Genomic DNA, 7,118 nt, shown 5'->3' with positions numbered 1-7,118 from the left:
AGGCGCCATTGTGACACCTTTGACGTCTCTGTCGCTTCAGATTTCCTTTCTCACTCCTCTTGTGTCCTGTTGACTTCCTGTCTCATGGCTCTCTGTGGTTGACTTAACTCTGTTCTTTTCCTGTTCTTGTACAACCAACAGTAACTTTTGAAAAGCCAAAGGATGTGTGTTACTGATTAGATGAATTGGACATTCATTTTGTGTTTCTTTAGCCATTATTCAGAAATTTTTCTGGGAAATGGGCAGTGGTGAATCATACTAGAACATATCATTTTAGCATTATTGATTAATTGGTTGATCATATTGCCACATCAGATCAGGGAAATGAGCAGTGGCTGAAATTATGTGGTTCAGAATGCATCTAGCATACTTTCACATTTTGACTTGTTAAAAAGAGCTAATTTAATAGACCTCTTTCAAGCCCCTTTTCTACCAACAGAGTAGAATCTGGAAATGCTTTTTGCACTTCTACAAAAAACCGGCCCCAATAAGCAGCTGGTCTCAAACCCAAGATATTTTCAAAACAACAACAGCTCAGTTTGGCAAGATTTATGCAAACAAAACTAGGTCGTCTTATTATACTGAAACAAAGCTGTCTAAACTAGAAACACCCAATGCAGCGATGAGTTTAGTTGACAGATGCCCAACTCCCATGTGCGTTAAGATTCATATAAAATAAGATGTATCGTATTAGTGAATTGATTGCTATGAACATATACAAGTTATCTTTCGGCTCTGAAAGGTAGTTGTAAAGGCCTGTTCACACCAAGGATGATAACTATAAAGACAATGAGAGTTCTAAAAATCATTCTCAATATGAAAGGATAGCAGAGTCCACAACACAGCTGTAGACATAAAGGCACAGAGAAGCTGTGAAGGCTAAATTTATTCCTGCTCTGACGCACATCAAGTCAAGTCAAGTCACCTTTATTTATATAGCGCTTTTAACAATGTAAATTGTGTCAAAGCAACTGCACAATATCAAAAAAGGAAAATAGTGTGTCAATAATGTAAAATGAAAAAAAAAAAGATTTACAGTTTTTCCAAGGCATTTCATTATTGAATTCAGTGATGTCATCATCCAGCTCAGTTCAGTTTAAATGGTGTCTTTGCAATCAGGTCGACGATATCGCTGGAAATGAAGTGTCCCAAACTAAGCAAGCCAGAGGCGACAGCGGCAAGGAACCAAAACTCCATCGGTGAGAGAATGGAGAAAAAAACCTTGGGAGAAACCAGGCTCAGTCGGGGGGGCAGTTATCCTCTGGCCAAACGAACCAGCAGTTCAATTCCAACTGCAGCAAAGTCAGATTGTAAGGGCTCAACTGGTTCCAGTGGTCTTTCCCGATGGCTGTCTTAAGTGGCGGGGTCCTCACTGGGGATCTGTCTCTGGCGCTCATCTCGGTGTCCTGGTCTCCGCTGACGTTCAGGGCTGTAGAGGTCGTCTCTAGGTGCTGATCCACCATCTGATCTGGATACGGACTGGATCTGGTGACTGCAGTGACCATCTGGGCTGGATACGGACCGGATCGGGTGGCTATGTTGACTGGGGATATGTCCCCGGGGCTCATCCAGGTGTTCGGCCTCCGCCGACGATCAGGGCCACATACATCATCTCCCGGCGCTGATCCACCATCTGATCCTGACACAGACTGAGAAACAGACAAATATTAGCGTAGATGCCATTCTTCTTACAATGTAACGAGTACATCATGTGTTATGGGGAGTGTTCCCGTTCCGGTTGATCTAATTAATGCAGCCTAACAATCCTTTAACGGATTTGAATAATAGAAGTGTATTAGTGTGTTATGTGTAAGCCAGGTTAAAGAAATGTGTCTTTAATCTAGATTTAAACTGACAGAGTGTGTCTGCCTCCCGAACAGTATTAGGTAGATTGTTCCAGAGTTTGGGTGCTAAATAGGAAAAGGATGTGCCGCCCGCAGTTGATTTTGATATTCTAGGTATTATCAAATGGCCAGAGTTTTGAGAACGCAGCAGACATGGATGACTATAATGGGATAAGAGCTCGCTCAAGTATTGAGGAGCTAAGCCATTCAGGGCTTTATAAGTAATTAACAAGATTTTAAAATCTATACGATGTTTGATGGGGAGCCAATGCAGTGTTGACAGAACCGGGCTAATATGGTCATACTTCCTGGTTCTAGTAAGGACTCTAGCTGCTGCATTTTGGACCAATTGTAATTTGTTGATCAAGCGTGCAGAACAACCACCCAATAAAGCATTACAATAGTCTAACCTTGAGGTCATAAACGCATGAATTAGTATTTCTGCATTTGACGTTGAGAGCATAGGTTGCGATTTAGATATGTTTTTGAGATGGAAAAATGCAGTTTTACAGATGCTAGAAACATGGCTTTCAAATGAAAGATTGCTATTAAACAGCACACCTAGGTTCCTAACTGATGAAGAAGAATTGACAGAGCAGCCGTCAAGTGTTAGATAGTGTTCTAGGTTATTACATGTGGGGTTTTTAGGTCTGATAATTAACACCTGTTTTTTCAGAATTTAGCAGTAAGAAGTTACTTGTCATCCAGTTTTTTATATCGACTATGCATTCCGTTAGTTTCTCAATTTGGTGTTTCACTGGGCCGCGAAGAAATATAGAGCTGAGTATCATCAGCATAACAGTGAAAACTAACACCATGTCTCCTGATAATATCGCCCAAGGGTAACATGTAAAGCATGAAAATTAACAGCCCTAGTACTGAGCCTTGAGGTACTCCGTACTGCACTTCGATATGATACCTCTTCATTCACTGCTACGAACTGATGGCATTCAGATAAGTACGATTTGAACCATGCTAATGCACTTCCACTAATGCCAACAAAGTGTTCTAGTCTATTTAAAAGAATGTTGTGGTCGATAGTGTCGAACGCAGCGCTAAGATCCAGTAGAACTAATAAATAGATACAACCACGATCAGAAGATAGAAGCAGGTCATTTGTAACTCTAATGAGAGCAGTCTCAGTAATATAATTGCGAGGATACTACCTTTTCTAGTATCTTTGACAGAAAAGGGAGATTTGAGATCAGTCTGTAATTAACTAAATCTTTGGGGTCAAGTTGTGTTTTTTTAATGAGAGGCTTAATAACAGCCAATTTGAAGGTTTTGGGGACATATCCTAATGACAGTGACGAATTAATAATAGCCAAAAGAGGATCTATGACTTCTGGAAGCAGCTCTTTTAGTAGTTTAGATGGAATAGGGTCTAACATACATGTTGTTGGTTTAGATGATTTAACAAATTTATACAATTCTTCCTCTCCTATAGTAGAGAATGAGTGGAATTGTTCCTCAGGGGATCTATAGTGCACTATCTGATGCGATATTGTACCTGACGGCTGCATGGTTACAATTTTATCTCTGATAGAATCGATCTTGGAAATAAAGTAGTTCATAAAGTCATTACTGCTGTGCTTTTGGGAAATGCCAACACCTGTTGATGCTTTATTTTTCGTTAATTTAGTGACCGTATTGAATAAATACCGGGGGTTATGTTTGTTTTCTTCTAGAAGAGACGAAAAGTAATCAGATCTAGCAGTTTTTAATGCTTTTCTGTAGGATAGGGTATTTTTCCGCTAGGCTATACGAAATGCCTCTAGTTTTGTTTTCCTCCATCTGCGCTCCATTTTCCAGGCTGCTCTCTTTAAGGTGCGAGTGTGCTCATTATACCACGGAGTCAGACTGTTTTCTTTGATCTTCCTTAAGCATAAAGGAACATCTAAAGTGCTAGAAAAGAGAGAGTCCATAGTTTCTGTTACATCAAGTTTTTCTGCGCTGTTGGATATGTTGAGGAATTGAGATAAATCAGGAAGATTACTTACAAAGCAGTCTTTTGTGGTAGAGGTGATGGTTCTACCATACTTGTAACAAGGTGTAGAATTTACAGTTTTAGCTATATGGAGTTTACGCAAGACTAGATAATGATCTGAGATATCATCGCTTTGCTGCAGAATTTCAACACCACTAACATCAATTCCATGTGACAGTATTAAATCCAGAGTATGATTTCGACAATGAGTAGGTCCGGAAAAGTGTTGTCTAACCCCAATAGAGTTCAGAATGTCTATGAATGCTTATCCTAATGCATCTTTTTCATTATCGACATGGATATTAAAATCGCCAACAATTAAGACTTTATCTGCAGCCAGTACTAACTCGGATAGAAAATCAGCAAATTCTTTAATAAAGTCTGTGTGGTGGCCTGTATACAGTAGCCAGTACAAACATCACAGGGGATTTATCACTATCACGTGTTTCTCTAGATAATGTTATACGCAGCACAATAAGTTCAAACGAGTTATACTTAAAGCCTGCCCTTCGAGAAATACTGAGAATATTGCTATAAAGTGTAGCAACACCTCCCCCTTTACCTTTTGGACGTGGCTCATTTTTATAGCAGTAATCTTGGGGGGTAGACTCAAGGTGGATTTAAAGTAATGTATTCATCTGGTTTTAGCCATGTTTCTGTCAAACAGAGCAAATCTAGATTATTATCATTGATCAAATCATTTACAAAAAGTGCTTTTGTAGAAAGGGACCTAATATTCAGTAAGCCAAGCTTTATCAATTGTTTCTCTGTATTGTAAACATTTTTTCAACAAACACGTTTTCTGTATTTTCTAGTTTGGGGAATAGACACAGTCTCTATAGTGTGATATCTGGGTGAAGGAGTCTCTATGTGCTGAGAATTAACTGACTTCTGTGACATGAGGCAGCTAGCAGACGGTCGGTTTAGCCAGTCTGTCTGCTTCCTGACCTGGGCCCCAGTTAGTCAAGTACAAACTCTAAGACTATGTGCCATATTTCTAGAGAGAAAAGCGGCATCACCCCAGGAGGGATGAACTAGGGGTGTGCGATATGACGATTTTTGATCGTGGACGATAAAAATGTCTCCACGATCTGCTTTTGAAGAAATATCGTAGCATCGCGCTACCGCGCACATTGTCAAATACAGTTCTGGCGCCTCCTCTATATACTGTACAACACGACATACAGCAGTAGAGTTACTCAGACAGGACACTGCACTTATTCGCGATCGCAAAAGTACATTATTTGCATACAAGCCTTGCTGGTTAAATGTTTAATTCGCGCGCTGGTCTGACGTGCGCTTGTTCTGAGCTCATACACCTGAAGCTCGCGCACTAAAACGCCTGTCTAACAGCGCCTGATTACTCAACTAAGTTATATTTTGCGCTAATACTGTCAAAACACACAAGGTTTACATACAGACTGAGTTGGTTATCTCTAAAATGAAAGTAAATAGTTAAGAGAGAAACGGATGTGTGCCTGTATATTAGATGCGTGCAGCTCTTAAAGGGACAGGACACTAAACATCCTGTCGACTGTCATTAAAGGGATAGTTCACCCTAAAATTGAATTTCTGTCATTATTTACTCAGTGGAAAACCAAACAGTTGCTGGTCTACATTGACTTTGATAGTAGGAAAGAAAAATCCTATGGAAGTCAAGTCACTGAGGACCAGCAACTGTTTGGTTTTCCACCTTCTTCAAAATAGCATTTATAAATGTTCAGCACAAGAAAGAAACTCATTCCGGTTTAAAACAACTTTTGAGTAAATGATGATATAAAAATACAACATTATGACAGAATTGACAGACAGATGACAGAATATTAATTTGTGGGGGAACTATTCATTTAACGTTAACAAAACAACAAAACACAAAGAGAAAAATCACTCACGATTCTTGACTGAAAAACTTTAATACAGTTGCTTTAGGAATCAGTCTATCTAGTGTTTTATTTTTATATTTGTTCATTCAATTTCATTGAATGCTCTGCTAAATACACCTATTGTACCTGGAAATAAAGCACTGTTTGTTTTATTTGTATATTATGTGTATTTGTAATGTGTATCTTTGTTCTTATTTTTTAATAAGAAAAATAAAATAATGACAAAGATTTTTTATCTTCACCCACTTTGGCCTAAATATCTGCCATGCATCTTTGTCTTTCTAGTTTGGCTGTAATGCTCAGACAACTTGTAAAACCAAAATAGTAAAACTAACAAAGAATCGGGATAAAAATCGTGAATCGTGATATTTCTATAAAAAATCGTGATATGATATTTTTCCCATATCGCCCACCCCTAGGATGAACATCTCTTTTTAACAGGTCAGGTCTGCCCTTTTAGTGATCTCCGACTGGCGAAGTCGAACATCATTAGCGCCGACGTGGATAACAATCGTACAGAATTTACATTTAGCATTAGCCAGCACTTTTAAATTTGCCAAGATGTCAGGCGCTCTGGCTCCCGGTAAACATTGGACTATGGTGGCTGGTGTCTCTATTTTCACGTTCCGTACAATAGAATCGCCAATAACTAGAGCACTTTCATCAGGTTTCTCAGCGGGTGCCTCACTGAGTGGGGAGAACCTATTGGATGTTCTGATCGGAACGGAAGAGTGGTGTTTTGACCCACAACTAGGCCGCCTCACAGTCACCCTGCTGCATGGGCTCAACCGGAACCGAACAATGTACAGCACTCCCTGAGCTAGTCGCATCCAAAGCAGTATCTACAGCCCTCACATTCTTACTATCCTCAACTAAAGTTTGGATGCGTGTCTCTAATTCTGAAACCTTCTCTGTCAGCCTAACTATTTCCCTGCATTTATCACATGTGAATCCCTCATCGCCGACAGAGAGAGATAAACTATACATGTGACATGAAGTGCAAACAACAATAGCAGAAGTAGCCATTACTCACCGTGACTGATGAATGATACCAACTTAACTTACCACTTGCTGTTGTTTGATGAACTCGTGAAAACGGAGCGAGAAAAAAGAAAACAATAATAGGCGCGAATTAAATTAAAAAGCGAACGATCAAATTAGTTAGATAATACCAGAAATATGGTGGGAATTAAGTTATATATTATCACTTTAAACAACAGAGAGTGAAAATAAGGTAAAGATTCAATAAAAAAGCGGAGCTGTAAACGCAAACCTCTCAGCAGCACAACAGACAGGGACAGACTGAATAATTGATCACCCCCTAGTATCGATATAGTTGAAATAGTGGTGTAAATGCATTCATGCCATCTCAGAGCAGCATTAAAAAAGACTGTATAAATGCTG

The sequence above is a fragment of the Barbus barbus genome (assembly GCF_936440315.1).
Source record: "Barbus barbus genome assembly, chromosome: 27".
Lineage (NCBI taxonomy): Eukaryota > Metazoa > Chordata > Actinopteri > Cypriniformes > Cyprinidae > Barbus > Barbus barbus.
This window is presented reverse-complemented; position numbering follows the sequence as displayed.